Raw genomic sequence first — 18,912 nt, forward strand, 5'->3', positions numbered from 1 at the left:
ATATCTTGTTCTTCAGCAAGATTAAGGTGAAGATAAGGAGAACCATCCTGCTATTGATGATTCCTTAACTCACTGAAACAATTTGCTTTCCATCAAGATAAATGCTTTATAGACTCTTATAAAGAAGGCTCTAAACAGGGAAAATAAACCACCTTCAACATTTATTTTATTCCCCAAAGGATAATGGACGCAGTTGGGTCTTATGAGAAAACAAAGGTCAATCTTGAAGGAAACCAAATGCTAATTTTTTTTATTCTAAAGGGAATTAACCCAAAAGTTTACTTTTGAAACAATTTCCTATCCATTGGGATAAATGCTTTATAGACTCGTATAAAGAAGGCTTCAAAGAGGCCAAAGAAACCTTCTTCACCATATAATTTTTTCCGCCAAGGACAATGGATTCAGGTGGGTCTTACGAGCAAACAAAGGTAGATATTGAAGGAAAACAAATGCTAATTTTTTTTTATTCTAAAGGGAATTCAACCCAAAAGTTTTCTTAGTGGTGCCCTGAAGGGATTTTAGATTCTTTGTGATCTTTAGTGCTCCATCTTATCATCACATGCACATGGAAAAAATGCACATTTCTGTAATGTTATCCACAGTGTCATACACTACTTTAGTCTATTGTAAACCAAACAAAATATTGGATGCCCTTTTGATTTGCCTCTGCATATGTTATTATTGTCGTATAAGAAAGACTTTGATTTTTATTATATGAATGCTTCACATGTTTTTTAAGAATGCTCATTTTAATTATTTGCTCCAATTCATTATGTTCTATTTTTCTCCCCAAGGAAAAATCGCAATTTTCATTCAGACGTTGAAAATTACATGCTGTAGATGCTTGGAAGCATATGCTGTAAGGGTGGTTGTTGCCACTATCTGTGTTTTACTATAAAAAATAATACTATCCCAAGTTGGGAGACTAATACGTTATACATATGATATGTCTGATAAAAAATATATACACGAATAAACTGAGAAAAATTATGATCACAGTGATATCTCAGAAACCATAAAATCAGGGCTTGTCTGCCCCAAACTGCTGTTGGTCATCATAAGTATTATGGAAGTATCTATAGAATTCTTGCACTGTCTGCTCTTGGATCATCCAGAGCCCCCATGGCTGGAGTGTGACCTCCTTGGATAATTTGTCAGAAACTTGGTTGCATTCCCTGTATATGTGATGACAAGAGATATAGTCAAATTGAGATTTCAGAAGCATAGTCTCATCCAAAATGTTCCAGAGTGTGTGCACGTTACATGCAGATTGTTGGTTAAACCAATTTATGATATGTTTGGAATCGCCAAAATTCTGAATGCGACGACATCCCTTCTCAAGTGCAAAATACAACAAATGCCTGAGTGTAATAAGTTCTTTAAAATTATTGGTTCCATTTCACAGTCCCATTTGGATTTTATAAGAATGATTTTCAACAATATTGTTAAAATTGGAAACTATGGCCAAACTCCATGTGGGTCATCTTATTTATGGCCGCTGATATTTTTTCTTGGATCCCTCTCATCGAGAGGTGTAGGATTGATCTAAAGATCATCCGATTCCAATAAGTATTCATGGAGTTATGAATTTATTTGTGTTATAAGACAATTTGTCAAGGTCGGCCAACAACCAAATAAACCCCACTTGTGCTCAACATTTTAGTATAAAAGGAGATGACTCGAGAGTCATTTCTCACACACACTTCTATCTTGATTTCTCTCCACTTGTCTTGGGTTTTAGTGGAAGAGAAATCTAGGAGTGGAAGCCCTAGACGTTGGAGGAAAAGAGGCTGCCCTAGATGCAGATAGAAGGCATCCCTAGATGTAGATGGAAGGCAACCCTAGATGCAGATGGATGGCAACCCTAACACTATGCTAAGGTAACCCTAACCTACGCTATCTCAAGGGTAAACTAGCAGTAGTCAAGATAAAGATATACGCTGCCCTAATAGGTCCTAGCCGTAACAAAGTCATGGGTCTTTTCGAGGACTGAGCTGCTGTTAGGAGGGCCTAGGAGCTGGGCTAGAAGGCAACAATGCAAGGCCTACTTCAGCGAAGGAGAAGGGACATTAAGGTCACCCTTGTGACCCCTTGAAGAGGCAACAAAGTCCGTGTGAAAGCTGCAGGCCTGTAAGTATTGTTTTGGTGGTCAAAACAACCCTCTACATGGAGCTGTAGGTGTCTCCTCAACCAGCGAGGTGACCTACCTTGTAAAGAAAGGGAGGCCACATAATTCAAGGTGAGTTATGGACTGATCGTTGGACTGCTGTAAGTTACAGGTGGGTGCCCTAACTAGTGATCGAATTCTATCCATGAACAATAGTACAACGATGTTGGATACTGCCACATAAGAGCTGTAATGTCACTAACAAGTAGGACAATGGGATAGCAACATGTTGGGACGACAACTTTGATGGGACAACCCAATGACATAGGATAGCTATGACTATTGTGCAGCAGTGGCACAAGTAAATAGGATAGCAAGGTACATAGTGCTGTATAGATGCATGGGACAACAAGGTACATAGTGTTGTATAGATGCATGGGACAACAAGGTACATGGTGCTATATAGATGCATGGGACAACTGTGACATGGCAAGCATGGATAGTAGCAAGCATGGTGAAGCATGGACAACATGGCAAGCATGGTGCAACATGGCAAGCATGGACAACATGACCAGCCTGGTGCAGCATGGCAAGCATGGACAACATGGCAAGTATGGACAACATGGATAACAGTGGCAAGCATTTGCAAGCACATGAGACATGTTGTATGACAACATGATTATGACACATGGGACAGTAGTGGAGCGTAAGGTGTAGCAGTATGATGTGTATAGCATGGTCATGAGGTCCAGCATTGTGATGATGTGTGCAGCATGGTGCAACACGGTGAGGTGCAGCATGACGACGGGATGTAGCAAAATGATAGGTGAAGGAGTCACCTTGGAGAATCAGTTGAAGTAGCATGTCTTCAACTGATCTCATGTATCATCTTCTTAGAGATGATCTATGCTCTTATCTAGATAAGTCAAAGTGTTGACTTCTGTTGTAAATGTACTATCTCTCTCTCTCTTTGCTGAACTACTGAAGAACATAAAAGAAGAATTGATCAAGGGTTTCCCCACATTGGAGTTTGTCCTTGGCTAGAACCACATCTTGTGTCCTCTTCTCTTGGCTTGTCTTTTGCGATTTATGTTTATGTTCTATCTGTAGTTTACTTTAATGCTGATGTAATTGCTAATCTGGAAAAGATATTGAGCTAACTGTGAAAACTGAAATAAATTGCTCTAAGCATAGAACATACCTAAAATTAACATGGTATCAGAGTTGAGGTGAAGACAATGCCCAAGCAAGAGTGATAGAGTAATTACCGAAGACAGTTGGGAAAGGACAAAAGGATCAATGGATTCCTCATCCTTTTTGAAATTCGCCAAGGGTGAAGTCGAAGCAGAGAACATTATCAGAATGGCGCAACAGAAGCTTCTGATGGCCTACCTAAAGACCACATCATTGGGAAGTCTAGATCTAAGGGTGGAAAGAAAGACAGATGCCTTGTTTGTAATAAGTTCGGCCATTATGCGAAGGAGTGCTCGAATGGCAGGGACACATCTCTTGATGAAGATAACAATCATTCTAGTGACATCATCAATGATCGAGGGAATGACAGGTAATGCGGGTCATCAAGGAAACGACCGACTCTTCAAGAAAGCAAGGAACCCTAGGTATGAAGAATCAAATGTTGTTTCTGATAAGATAAAGAAGCGTTATCTTGTATTGGCCCTCTCTTTTAGATTCTTTGGGAATCTGGCTTATTGATTGTAGTGCTTAAAGGCACTTCATCAGATAGGAGGACACTCTCTCTGACTTAGTAGAGATGGAAACAATCGTGGGATTATACTTGGAGCCGATGCCACCTATCCCAGGAAGGGTGTAGGGAATGTTACCCCTCAATTGAATGAGGGTAACTCGATTCATTTACAAGAATCTCTTTTGTGTACTTGATCGCAAGAAGAACCTGGTGACCATTTTGGAAGGGAAGTCAAAGGTTTTAGGGTGGAATTCATCGATGGAAAGGTACGTATTTGAAAATGGAATTTTTCACATATGCTTTTTAGTTCAGGGTTGTATCAAGTTGTAGGAGGTCCATTGGGGATCATGTCAGTTGTCACATCTCATCTATAGCACTAAAGGTCTACTTATCATGGGACCCTACTCGACGTGAGTCAGATGATGACAGGAATGCCCGAATTCAAAAGGAGCATGAAGGTACATGTCTGAGATGTATCGAAGGAAAATCTTACAAGGGGACCATTCCCCTCATGTAGCATGTCCACAGGTTTGGAACAACCTGAGGGAATCTCATGTATGCAGGTGGAAGAAAGCCCTCTATGGCTTGAAGCAAAACACCCCGGGCATAGTATGAGAGGATTGATCACTTTCTGATGAAGCTGAGACTCACTAGGAGTGAAACTGACCCAAACCATTTCTCAAAGGTTGTGGATGATAGACCTCTCATATCGGCACCTTATGAGGATGACCTATCTGTCAGGTGCAGACCCTCTCATTTGCAGAAGTAGGAGGGAGTTAGATTTTGGATTTGGAATGGTGAACAACAAGCCCGTGACTACCTCGATGGAGCTTAACTTTCAGAAGTTATGTGGTAGGGATACCGGACCTGATTTGGGAAATGCCATTGAGTTTCACAAACCCATAATAGCATTGATGTTCTTGGTGAACTCTCGTCCAGATATATGTTTTGTAGTTAGCATGATGAACTCATATATGGTTTGGCCTCACTGGATTGGTGCCAAGAACTTTCCGAGATATCTTCAGGGCACAATCTCTCGTGGATTGAGATACACTACCGGAAATGTGAAGTTGCATGATTATTCGAATAATGACTGGGCAAGCAATGTGGAGAATCGCAAGAGCACTTCCAAGTGCTGGTTCTCTTTGGGTTCTGTTCGATATCCTGGATGAGCAGGAAGCACAAGTCGGTTGCTATAAGCACTTCTAAGACTAAATACATAGCTATGAGTATGATCTCGTGTGAAGCTGCCTGGTTGTGGAAGATGTTTAGCGAGCTGTTTGTACACATGATGGATACCACTAGGATCCTCTGTGTCAACCGGGGGGGGATTTGATTGTTGAGGAATCCCATATTCTATGATTTGCTCCAGCATATAGACATCAAATACTACCTTATCTGGGATATGGTACCTCGATGAGTGAGGAGGCTCTACTGCATTGAGACTAATGTACAGGTTGCAAACATTTTGTTAAAGCGCCGGGGAAAGGTCAAATTTTTGACTTTCTCGAACGACTTGGAGTTGTTGAGAGACCTTCTTATAAAGGTCCTGTATGATGCATGCATTGAGCTCTGGGAGCTTCGGGGGGCTTGGGGTACTGCTTGGAGCAACAAGTGACCATAGGGTGATTCGCCCTCCCCTAATGGTGCATTGTGTACAGGGTGAATGGCTTAGCCTTCCCCTGTGATACCTTGAGGCGACTTAGGGACAGGATGAATGGTTCTCCTGTTGAGGCATCCTACCCATGTAGTCTGGGACTCATGGGAAGTACCTCTCATCTGGCCAATGAGCAGGGAAATAGGGTTAGGGACCATAGTAGTATTAGCGATGGACGCATCATTGTATCTACCGTACTCCCTATGCTAGGATGATCTCCATTGATCTGGGATCAATGAAACTGATCTGGGATTAGTATGAGTGATTTGAGACACTCTCTTCTGATATTGATCTGGGATCAATAAAACTGACCTCGGGTCAGTACAGAATGGTATGAGACATTCTCGATTAATTCTTCTTCTTCATGGTTCAGCAGAGCAGAGCACTATAGGGCACTGATAGTACAGTCGGACATATGGATCAATGGATGGAGTTCTCCCTAGTTGAGAGGGAGTGTTAAAATTGGCAAGTAGGGCCAAACTACATGTGGGTCATCTTGTTTATGGTAGCTGATATTTTTTCTTGGATCCCTCTCATCGAGAGGTGTAGGATTGATCTAAAGATTATCTGATTCTGATAAGTATTCATGGAGTTATGAATTTATTTGTGTTATAAGACAATTTGTCAAGGTCAGCCAACAACCAAATAAACCCCACATGTGCTCAATGTTTTAGTATAAAAGGAGATGACTTGAGAGTCATTTCTCACACACACTTCTATCTTTATTTCTTTCCAATTGTCTTGGGTTTTAGTGGAAGAGAAATCTAGGAGTGGAAGCCCTAGACGTTGGAGGAAAAGATGATTCCCTAGACGTAGATAGAAGGCAGCCCTAGACACAGATAGAAGGTAGCCCTAGACGCAGATCTAACACTATCCTAAGGTAACCCTAACCTACACTATCTCAAGGGTAACCTAGCCGTAGTCAAGATAAGGATATACGTTGCCCTAATAGGTCCTAGTTGCAGCAAAGTCATGGGTCTTTTTGAGGACTGAGCTATTGTTAGGAGGGCCTAGGAGCTGGGCTAGAAGGCAGAAATCCAACACCTACTTCAGCGAAGGAGAAGGGACGTTAAGGTCACTCTTGTGACCACTTGAAGAGGCAGCAAGGTCCGTGTGAAAGCCACAAGCCTGTAAGTATTGTTTTGATGGTCAAAACAACCCTCTACATGGAGCTGTAGGTGTCTCCTCAACCAGCGAGGTCACCTACCTTGTAAAGAAAGGGAGGCCGCATAATTCAAGGTGAGTTATGGGCTGATCGTTGGACTGCTGTAGGTTACAGGAGGGTGCCCTAACCAGTGATCGAATTCTATCCATGAACAATAGTACAGAGATGTTGGATACTGCCACATAGGAGCTGCAATGTCACTAACAAATAGGACAATGGGACAACAACATGTTGGGACGACAACTTTGATGGGACAGCCCAATGACATAGGACAACTATGACAATTGTGCAGCAGTGGCACAAGTGGGACAGCTGCTAACTAGTGCAACAAAGTAAATAGGACAGCAAGGTACATAGTGCTGTATAGATGCATGGGACAGCAAGGTACATAGTGCTGTATAGATGCATGGGACAACAAGGTACATAGTGTTGTATAGATGCATGGGACAACTGTGACATGGCAAGCATAGTGCAACATGGCAAGCATGGTGAAGCATGGACAACATGGCAAACATGGAGCAACATGGCAAGCATGGACAACATGGAAAGCATGGTGCAACATGGCAAGCATGGACAACAGTGGCAAACATGGTGCTGCAAGCACATGAGACATGTTGTATGACAACGTGGTTATGGCACATGGGACAACAGTGCAACAGTATGATGTGTACGACATAGTCATGAGGTCCAGCATTGTGATGATGGGTGCAGCATGGTGCAACACGGTGAGGTGCAACATGATGATGAGATGCAACAAAATGATACGTGAAGGAGTCACCTTGGAGAATCAGTTGAAGCAACATGTCTTCAACTGATCTCATCTATTATCTTCTTAGAAATGATCTATGCTCTTATCTAGATAAGTCAAAGTGTTGACTTCTGTTGTAAATGTACTATCTCTCTCTCTCTCTCTCTCTCTCTCTCTGTGCTGAACTATTGAAGAACATAAAAGAAGAATTGATCAAGAGTTTCCCCACATTAGGGTTTGTCCTTGGCTAGTGCCACATCTTGTGTCCTCTTGTCTTGGCTTATCTTCTGCAATTTATGTTTATGTTCTATCTACAGTTTACTTTAATGCTGATGTGATTGCTAATCTGGAAAAGATATTGAGCTAACTGTGAAAATTGAAATAAATTGCTCTAAGCATAGAACATACCTAAAATTAACAAATATGTAGTAACACGCCCCCACCACAACCTTGCTATTGTGTTGAACCTTCGAAATATGCCCAAGGGATTTTCCTGTCGATAATCTCAGCAGAGATATTGCGTGTAGTGTGAGGGCAATCATCCTCCGGTATACTGTTATATATTGATCTGAGATGTGCTATTGCTTGAGGCCATAGTGAAGCGGTACCTGCAAAAATAAGTTTATTTCTTTGCAACCAAATGCACCAACATATCAGGAGATGGAGGTTCCTAAACTTGGTTAGGCGTGCAACAGACCACCACGATTGCCATGCTTCCAATATATTAGCTCCATGCCAACGATTGGGAAGGTGTAGATTTGCAAGTACATTATGCCATAAAGAAATGGTAATAGGACATAATAGAAATAAGTGTTCAATAGATTTTGATGCCTGCTTGCATAGTATACACTAGGTTGGTCTGAAATATGATCGCTTCTGTAGATTGTCCCTTGTAGGGGATTTGTTGCAGAGTATACACCACATGAATAATTTATCTCTGGGAGGTGCCTTTAGCTTCCAAAGAGCGTGCCACCACCAATCAGAAGCGGGGGGTTTGTGTGCAGAGTAGATGAGAGGATATCCTTCCTTAGGAGAATAGGAACCATGTTGCGAGTGTGCCCAGATGAGCTCATCCTCTCCCTCAGTGATCCGAACATGTGATTCTGAGAGTGCACTAATATAGGATTGCCAATCATTGTGCTAGATGTTAGGTATACCCAATAGTTCAACAGATTTCCAGGCTTGATAGAAAATAGTGGAATTGTCTTGATCAACAAATTGAGTAAGTCTAGTGATACCTACGATCGAGAGGAAGTGTAGGTGCTTAGGGGGAAGATGAAAAGCATTCCCACATCTAGACCAAGGATCCATGCCAATGCAAATGAGGTTACCATTACCAATCCTCCAGGTTAATCCATCATAGATGTATGATAGAGAGTTCAAAACTGCTCCATGTTGGTCGCCCGATCCAATCAAGAAGATGGACTTCTATATGACCACCTCAGTCCATAGATTCTTTGTAGTAAGAACTTGCCATCCCATTTTTGCTGCTAATGCTTTTGCAAAGGTATCAAGGTTTTTCATGCCCCATCCACCCCATTTATTTGGGAGAGCAATGAGGTCCCATCTTACCCATGCATATGTATGACCTTCTTGTTTCCCTTTCCATAAGAATATGCAACACAACTATTGTATTCTATGCAATATGCCCCTTGGAATCCAAGCCAAGGACATCTAGTACACTGGTGTAGCTTCCAATATAGATTTGATAAGAGTGAGTCGGCCAACCCTAGAGAGCCATTTTTGATGCCATATATTCAGTCGCCTTTCAATTTTTGCCACAAGCCATACCCAGTCAGCTATATTATAATGTATGGGCTTGAGTCGAAATCCAAGATATTTAAGACCATCATCAAATGGGAGAATAGTGAAGGGAAATCGCTGATGAGCATTGTGAGTTTCATTGAGGGAGCAACCAACAGCATTCAGAGTCAATTTATGTTGATTGCATTCCATTCCTGTGGCAAAGCAAAAGGATCTGAGGATAGAAGAAAATGTAGTTGTGTCACCAATCGATCCATTGAGGAAAATGAGGACATCATCAACAAATAGTAGATGGGTAAGGATGCAACTGTTGGTGATTTTAATACCTTGAAGTCTTCCCTATCTTTTTTCCTCAGATATAAGTCGGCTCAAGCCTTCCATGATCAACAAGAAAAGCAGGGGAGAGAGAGGACAACCTTGTCTAAGGCGCTGCTTAGCATGAAAGAAGAGGCGGAACCATTGATAAAAACACTATATGAAACATTAGAAATACAACACATGATCTATTGGATGAAAGCTATGGGGAAGCCCAAATGAGTCAAAATCATTCTCAAGTATAGCTAGCTAGTACGATAAAATGCCTTTGCTAAATCAATCCTTAGGGTCATACCTTTTAGCCTCTTGATCTTGATGGAATGGAGGACCCCCTCGGCGGTGCCGACAACTTCATGAATTTGACGATGATTAAGGAAGGCAAACTGTTCCGGAGAGATATGCTCAGATAAAATAGGTTTAAGGCAATTGGCAATAATTTTGGCTATGATCTTATATATGCAATTGCAAAGAGAGATGGGCCTAAAGTCATTGAAGGTCAGAGGGGAGTCAGATTTGGGAATGAGGGCAATGAAGGTTGAATTAAATGCATCATACATTCGACCACTTACCTGGCATTCTTCAATAACTTGAAGCAGATCATTGCCAAGTACTTCAAAAAAGGCAAGATAAAATTCTACCGGCCATCCGTCCGGTCCAGGGCTCTTGTCTTTCTTGAACCATTTGAGGGTGCCTTCCAATTCGCCCATAGATATTGGCTTGATGAGATCCTCTGCAGCTTCATGATTGACAAATCTAGGAAACAAACCTGCCACTTTGATAATCTCAGCAAGAGTAGTTTCCTGTGGTGCTTTGTAGAGCTGACTAAAATGAGAGGTACTGAGAGTAGCTAGATGATTGAATGATTGTACCCAGTGTCCAAAATCATCCTCCAAATTCCAGATAGTATTGATGGCCCGTCGACCATTTGCAAATTGATGATAAAACTTTGTATTATCATCCCCAGATTGAAGCCAAATGGCTTGACTCCTAAGTCTCTAGGTTTCCTCTCTGTCCTTTAGGATTTTGTTCCTCTCTGCTTCAAGTTTGATAAGGCGATCTTTTGCTTCAGCAGATTCAAATCCTCGACCATCCGCTCCAACTAGATTAGCAAGTTCAATTTCAATATCATTAAGGAGGTGATCATCCCTTACTCTTTTTTCTCTGGCCCAGTCAATTGTTTTGTGCTTGAGGCAGAGAAGTTTTTTAGCAAAACATTTAGTGTGTGACTGTCTAGGAGCAGGGGGAAGTGATTTCCAATAATCAATGACCATTTTGGTATACTCCTCATTCTTGAGCCAGGTCGAGTTAAACTTAAATGGGGCTTTTGGCTTGCGATTTGCGATTCATTATGTTCTATTATATGAACGTTTCACATGTTTTTTAAGAATGCTCATTTTAGTTAAGTGCTCCAATTCATTATGTTATATTTCCAATAGCTGAAATATGAGAATCCAAATACCATTTTCAAGTATATGGTAGCCATTTTGAAAACTAAATGGAAAGCATTGAACATAGAAGAGAAGAAATCATGTGAAGAGAAACATGAGGATGAAAAGAAAGCACACTGATGGGTAAACTATGGAATTATAAAGACTTTATTCACTATGTTATATATTTTTCCATTAGGTTTCAGAGGCTCGCAAGTTAGAATTTTAAAAGTTGTGGGGCTACAGAAACATGAGACTAAAGATCTAAAGCCTCTTTTAAACTATCAAAAACTCAGGTGAACATTTAAGCTTTTGGAACAATATATGTGCTCTCTAGTTGTCTAAAGACTTTAAAAATACAAATGAATATTGTCATTTGTTGCAATTATTTTTGAAAGTAGAAATGAATTATTGTTGTTTTCCTCAATTTTGTGTGGCAGTAAGCATTTGTGACTCTTGTTTTGGTTGTTAAGCTTTGTACATTTGAAATATTTATCCACGATACAAAGGTTTGTGCTAAGCTATCCTACTTGTTTATTTTTATTACACTGATAGGCGTATGCCTATTTTTGTTGCCCTCCTTCGAATGACAATCTAACATCTGTACTAGTGCATATAACAGTTGGCATAGCGGAGTTTCAGCCCATGTTGGAGGGAATTACCGCTGAGAACAGTTCGCCTCGTTAATGGCCACCTTCTGCGCACAAGCAGGTATAGCTTCATGCCCACTACCGCTTACAATACGTGCGAACAAGCAGTTGCAACGCCGTGCCCACTACTGCGACAAATCAATGCTCAGAGTTCAGACTTGGAACGATTGATTCTTTCTAGTTCTTATTGATTTTTTAGTCAAGAATATCGAAATCAACCAAAATTGATCTCTTAAGTTCCAACAATAAGGTGGGAGCAGGGCATTGAGGCAGTGCGTGAACATTCAGAGGATCAAGAGACACACCTTCAGCTGACCCTTAATGGCTTTAGTGTAGGCGTAAGCAGGTCCTTACCCCATTGGTTCCCAACACTTCTCTCTATCCTCCTCCCAGAAGTTCGTTTAGTTAGAGAAGGCACGAGGCATTTGCAGACAATATGTTCAGGACAATATGTTCAAGACTACCACGAATTTACAGGTTTTTAACATAGAAAAAGGTATTAGTTGCAAGCTAAGAGCATCTGTGATGGTCGTTTTGCTTTTACTGAAAGCAGAGGAAGCAGGTGAACTAATAATATTATATTTAGTTTTCAATTTCTCTTTTTATGATGACTTGGGCTTTATTTTAGGGTTCATTTCCCCTATTTTTGATGCTACGTTTTTTGTTATGATGTTAATTATAAAGCACAGAGCTTAACCCTAAGCTTTTTCATGCTTGCACTCAATAGCAACTTGATTTCACATATTTAGATAAAAAAGCTTGACAAATGCCCTCCTATAGGTATCCCAGATGCCCTGCAAGTACATTCATTCGTTATTGGTTTCATACCTGTGTGTGGACAAGTACATCCAAACCCTTGGCCTCGTTATTTCGTGCAGTTACTGATATTAAGCTACTATGTTGAATAACTCATCTCTAGAATTATCTAGTATTTCTATATCAATATGAATGGATCTTCTCATTTGACCAAATCAAATTTTAGTGATGTTTGATTTTGGATTTGAATTTGCATATGCCTCAGTGCTTTATTAAACCCACATTTTCAGTATGGCTTGGGAGGTTTGATAATAGTTTCTCATATAGATTATATATCTTGTTTAACGAGGGCTCTATTTTCTAGGATTGAAATAAGTTCTGTTTTGACTGAACCTCGAGGGTTTTGACCTTAACTACACTTCTTATTATGTATGATATTTTACAACTAATAGAAGGTTTCAAGCTACAACATGGATAAAGAGCATGGTTGGATCTCTAGATATGCCATGCAAGCCATCTGAGGAGTTTTATCTTTGCTTGAGAAGTGGGATCATTTTATGTAATCTTATCAACATGGTTCAACCAGGAGCAATGTCTAAGGTGGGATACCATTTATGCCCAAATGTTCACATATTTGATGAAACCTGTTATTGTCCTGAAATCTAGCCTTCCTTTTCCTACCCTGGTAATTGACTTGGGCTGGTTAGCAGTTCGTTGCAAATCATGTTTCATCACTTCCTTTAGAAGGACGACCTTTATCTACCTCTCAATATTTTGAGAACTTAGGAGTTTCCTTGTCGCTGCTGAAGAGATGAAGTTGCCTACTTTTGAAGCTTCTCATTAAGAACAGGTGAGCATGCCAATCACATTGATATTTGTATGGATGTTTGCATTTGAATCTTTGATTTTAACAAGTTTTTGTTCTGCCTCGTGAATCTTATTGTTTCTTTAGGAAAGCTTACAGCAGGGTTCTACAACAAAGATTGTTGACTGTATATTGGCGCCGAGGGCTTATCATGAATGGAAACAGTGTGGAGGAAATGGCTCTTGGAAATATGCAAGCCCTTTGAGGTTCCCCATGGTTTTGCAAAACACACGAAATTTCTTTTAACACTCAACTCCTTTTGTTCCTGTAAGGGACCTTGAAACTTAGCCAAACCCATCAGTTAGAAACACGGATGAGGGAGAAAAACAACTCTTTAACATCTCTTTCAAACTAAAGGTTCAATTAATGTGTGGTTATTGAGTTTATTTCATGCTCTGAAGTTCTAGAAACTATTCATGCTTGAAAATTAAAAATTCTTTGCTTTACACATCCTTAACGACATGCTATGGTTGACAGACGTAATGGGAGCTTTATTAAAGCGGTTTGCTCAAGAAATGACATATGACAAGGAAAATGTTGATCAGAACCTTGTTGAAGCCATACAAACTGCTACATCGGTATGCAAATATCATACCTATTCTTTTGCACTAATCCTACTCGACTAAGCACAAAACATTCTAAATGCAAAATGTGCTTCAAAACCCTAGTCTTGTTCAGTCATACATATTAGATATGAAAAATTTCTCTAAGCATATTGAACACTAGGTCCTCAAGAGTTCATTTTTTAACTCTTTGTTGTTGTGTAGTAGGACTAGATGCAAGCATTCATGAATCTTATCATTGCAATTTTTGCGGAGAATAGACAAGATAAATTTTCCCTGGTGAGCATCAATTGTCCTTGATGCAAAATGAAATAAAAATTATCTCATTGCACAATATCCATAGGTTTCATGAGTAATACCTATTATCTAGATACCTCAATAGGGAAATGACTAAACAGTGAACACATCGCTTGAAGTAAAAAAGAATAAACCAATGTTCCACCAAGGTTCCGAGATGAGGGGGCGAGGGAGCGAGGATACAAGGGAGCGAGGATACGCGGGAGCAGTCTATGCAAAAACTCCCCACCAATTTTTAGGAAACGTGGGGGGACGTCAGGGTCTTAAAAACTTATAAATATAAAATATAATTTATAAATTGAGTCCACTGTGACAATTGGGTTTGAATTGAAAAGCTGCAAAGCATGATCATTGATATGAATATCATTATCTAATATCATATAAATTTAAAATTGTAATTTATAATCATACATCATACAAAATGATTAAAGTTTAAACCATATTGATGTTCCACTTCTTACTATGAACATTGAATACTGAACAATGAATATTGACATAAAATTATAAAAGTCAAGTCTGATACATCATACATCAAGAGTCAAGTTTTATAGAATTACAAAAGACTAAAGTCAAGTCTAATACACCAAGAGTCAAAATTTTATAGAGTCAGAATAACATAAGAACATCAACATATCAAAAGATAAACGAGAATAATTTTGCTCAAGCCTCAAGGTAATGCCTCGCTAGTCTCTGCATCCAGCTGCTGTATGAATAAATAAGGATCAACCATATCACCATCTGAATCTGAATCACTAGCATTCTCAAACATGCTAAGTGGCACACCAACCAACCCCATTTGTCTCTCATCAAGTCTCTCCGCCATATCTACCTGTGCATCATCCTCTGGATCAACATCCCATCGTGTTGTTGGTCCCTTCAATACTCAGGTGTCTTCCTATGCTCAAGACGTAGGGCACTGTGCACAACAACTAACTTCTCCACTCTTTTAGAGGTAAGCTTGTTCCTCTTGATAGAGTGGATGAAGCTATATGTGGACCAATTCTTCTCTGCAGTAGAGGAACTAGGAACGTCTTGCGAATGGAGTGGCTAGGGCGAATAATGAATTAAATTTATTAAAAAACGAATTGAAACCCTAAATTATTAAAACTAATGTTAAATTTTAATTATAAACAAAAGTTTATTTAAAAAAATCGGGCCCCTCGACCCCCCACGTCCCCCCTCAACCCCCCTCAATTCCCCCCCTCGGTCCCCCATGACCCCTCATGACCCCCTTTTTGGAAACGACCCCAGCACAAGGAAACGGCCCCCTGGCACAACCCCCTGCGTACCCTGTTTTTTGGGAGCGTGGGGAAATGACCCCTTCTTGTCCCCAAGTCCCCGGAGCGCGGGGGAGCTAGGAAACTAGACCCCTAGGGGGGGGGGGACGAGTCCCCTTGGAACACTGGGATAAACCATAAATACATATGCTATAGAGATTCCATCAGGATGTGTTGATTTTCACTCAATCTTCTCTTTGTTTGTGTTTAAGATGAGAATGAGAAGTTCTCTTGTCCAGTTTGATGGCAATTTTCATCTTATGCTAACTATAAATTGCTTTGAAGATTCAGAAAATCCAGGATCAAGACAATTATTTCCTTTCGGATTCTCCAGACGAGAAAAATGGTGACTGTCAAAGTCAGGATCCAAAACCTTTGCATATTAGTCAGGAACATCAAATGCGTTTGGAAGCACAAAGAAAAGAAGTCAAGGTGAGTAATATTTTAACTTTTCACTAAACATAATAAAATTTTTATGCTGTGGAGGCAAATCAGAAATGTAAACAAATGTACTGCAGCATGAAATAAATTCAGTCGCCATTTGATTCAGTATAATGAGGACTATTGTTTGATGAAGAATTCCATGTGATATGTAGAACATTTTTTTGCCACTCTAGGAAGATTATCCTACCATGTTTGCATTGTCTCTGTTTCCATGATGATGCGATAACCAGCGTAGCTTAAAGCCTGATTACTAGTATCTCTTTTTGCCTCATCCCAACATGTTCCTGCTGTCCTAGAGTAGTCTAGTAGAAAACATGTTAAAGAGTTATTTCTTACATGTGCAGATACAGAGTATGCAATCAGGGAGCACCAGTTTCTCTAAATATAAATATGCAATCGGAGATCACAATTTTTTCTGATTCTGTTTGAAATAATGAAACTAAATCATACGAATACTGCTTTTGCTGTACTAAAGCAAACTCATTAATCATTTTGTGATCCATGACTGCCTCATTATTGATTACCATCTTTTAGAAACTTCACAATGCTCATTTTATTAAACAGTGGATATGATTTTCAGGATATAAGAGACATTACTTAGAGCACGGGAAGATGTACAAGTGTTACAGCCAGAGTGGTGAAGGGATTTTGAATTGTTTGGTAAGTTAAAGCCAAACACTTCTACACCTCGACATTTATTGGAGGATTCTTAATTTCTTTAATGTTCGAACTTTGTAAGCTATACATTTGTTTTGTTGTTGTGTATTGCTAACTGAGTAAGCTATTATAAGGAATGACACTGACTTCTTTCTCTCTAAAACATTATTTTTACAGATAACCAGGCCACAGGAATTTCTAATGCTGCCAGTGGATATCACAGAGTAAAAAACAACATCCTTTATACATCCTTTATAATAGCCTTCAAGACCTCAGAGGTGTTTGTCCTGCAATTATTGCCAGAATGGATGCCATAGTTATATTATGACAATTACAGTAATCTCTAATTATAGTTACTGTTTTGTTGGGGCTCAGGATGCATAAGGGTATATTGCAGAATCAAACCCCATTTTGGAGGTCAATCTGATGCCCACGGTGCAGTGGAATTTATTGGGGAAGATGGATCCCTCGTCAATACATCCAAGATGGGAAAAAATGTACAGAGCATATTCAACCTTAATAAGTTTTTTGGGCCATCGGGCCGTCTCTAACACAAGGTACTGATTAAAGATTCTTTTGACCTCGTATTCTGAGATAATTTGCATACAATTACTAACTTGTTTTTTCCATGAATTGGCAGAGGAAATTTACATGAATACACAGCCATTGATCCGATCTGTAATCCAAAATGGGCAAAGATGTACAGAGGATATCCAATTTTAATAAGGTTTTTGGGCCATCTGCTACACAAGGTACTGATTAAGAGTCATTTGGCCTCGTCTTATGACATAATTTGTATAAAATTACTAACCTGTTTTTGTCCGTTGTTAGAGGAAATTCACATGGATACACAGCCATTGACCGATCAAACGGGATATGGAAAGACCCACACCATGGTGAGTATATTTCTTCCAAGGATTTTGTTCTAAAAATTTGATGGTTTCCCAAAAATATATATCTAAAATGGCTTAGCTGGGAAAGCAGCTTCTGATTCTTAACTAATAGATTAATTTTAAGATCTTTCTCAAGGTAACCTGGCCTGACACTTTGGAGTTCTAAACTTCAGAGCGGTCCAACAGGTCCTTTTGAAAAGGAAATGGGAGTCAACTATAGAGCTTTCAGTGACCTCTTCGAGTTATCTCAAATCATTGATTCTTTGTTTTTATGACTTTTTAGCTCCAAACAGACATGCTGAGCGAACTTGCAGGACACCACCTGATCAGCAGTAAATGAAGGTGGGAAAACGAAGGTTGTAATAACCTGTGTTTTGCCCTTGTGGACATTTTAATGCTATCTCGGCTAACCGTTGTTAAGATCAGCAGTCGATGAAGGTGGGAAAACGAAGGTTGTAATAACCTGTGTTTTTCCCTTGTGGACATTTTAATGCTATCTCGGCTAACCGTTGTTAATTGATGTTGTATAATAGATCCAGCGTCTGTCATGAGCCATCAGGTAGGCTTATGGTTCCTATCTAGAGGAAATCAAAGTTAAAAGAAAATTATAAATTGTAAATCGAGTGTAAATCGATGTAAAAGAAAATGCAACGCATTGGGACTACAAGTTTGAATGTCCACTTGAATATATGCTTATAGTTTATTACTTGCAATATGCACCGACACTTTTCTTCTTGTAATTTAATTATTATATTGGTTTGCAGGGTAAAGGCTACTTGTGAAAAATTGGATTAATATATAGAACAGTGAGAAGCGTTGTGGCATGATATGTGTAAATTCAAGTTCACATGTCATTTTCTATGGGACCAGCGTGTTCATTTCAGGATGAACTCGAATCCTTTATGGAATTCAAAATATGAAAGTATGGAAGGTGATTAAGTTAAAGAAAAAAACAGAGTTACCTCCAGCAAAACCCAAAGGATATCAATCCGGGTGATTTTTTTTTTACTTAATATTTTCGCATATGGAAAACAGAGTTACCTCCAGCAAAACCCAAAGGGAAGTCAATCTTTATTTTCCTAACAAAGGGTGGTTTTCTTTGCTTATATGTCGGTCTAGCAGAGGACAATAATTTCATATACGGAAAACACTGTCCATATATATTCCCGCAGGACATATATATTCCCGCAATAAAACACTACGTCCATATATAGGTGGAAACGACTTAGGTGGAAATGACTTGAATATGTTCATACTTTCATAATTGGAGCTAGCAATGTGTTTAATGTATTTTCAATTTGAATATTAATATTATATACAGTTGTTATTGATTTTTTGTTATTAATTTTTTATGTATTTTTAATTTGAATATTATTGTATATACAATTATTATTGATTTTCATTTAAAATTTGTAAACCAATGAGTTATGAATTTAGATTTTTGTAATTAAAACCATTTTTCAATTTTAATGAGTTGGTATATGAATTTAGATTTGTATAATCAAAATGATATTCCAATTTTAAGATCTTAAGTTGAGATAAGATTGAGATGGATTGATGGGTTGGTAAATTAATGATTTTTGATATGGTTGGTTTAGATTTTTTCAGGAAAGAAAAAGCGT

General features: G+C 39.3%; 1 long non-coding RNA gene across 5 annotated transcripts in view; it reads left to right on the plus strand.

Moving 5' to 3' along the window:
• The window catches only part of LOC149249613 (uncharacterized), a 36,203-nt gene extending 17,592 nt beyond the window's left edge, over window positions 1–18,611 (plus strand). For 3 of the 5 annotated variants that reach the window (XR_016265880.1, XR_016265884.1, XR_016265881.1), the window contains 7 exons: window positions 16,321–16,400; window positions 16,575–16,621; window positions 16,773–16,954; window positions 17,038–17,149; window positions 17,229–17,293; window positions 17,574–17,849; window positions 18,055–18,611. This is a non-coding gene — a long non-coding RNA (uncharacterized LOC149249613). Of the gene's footprint in view, window positions 1–15,328; window positions 15,729–16,320; window positions 16,401–16,574; window positions 16,676–16,772; window positions 16,955–17,037; window positions 17,150–17,228; window positions 17,294–17,573; window positions 17,850–18,054 lie in introns of those variants that run through there. The other 2 variants (XR_016265883.1, XR_016265882.1) reach the window with 2 other exon arrangements.
• Window positions 18,612–18,912: the final 301 nt, after the last annotated feature.

Source organism: Pinus tabuliformis, chromosome 7, assembly GCF_031772625.1.
Source record: "Pinus tabuliformis cultivar Carrire ecotype Pingquan chromosome 7, CPIR1, whole genome shotgun sequence".
Taxonomy (NCBI): Eukaryota; Viridiplantae; Streptophyta; class Pinopsida; order Pinales; family Pinaceae; genus Pinus; species Pinus tabuliformis.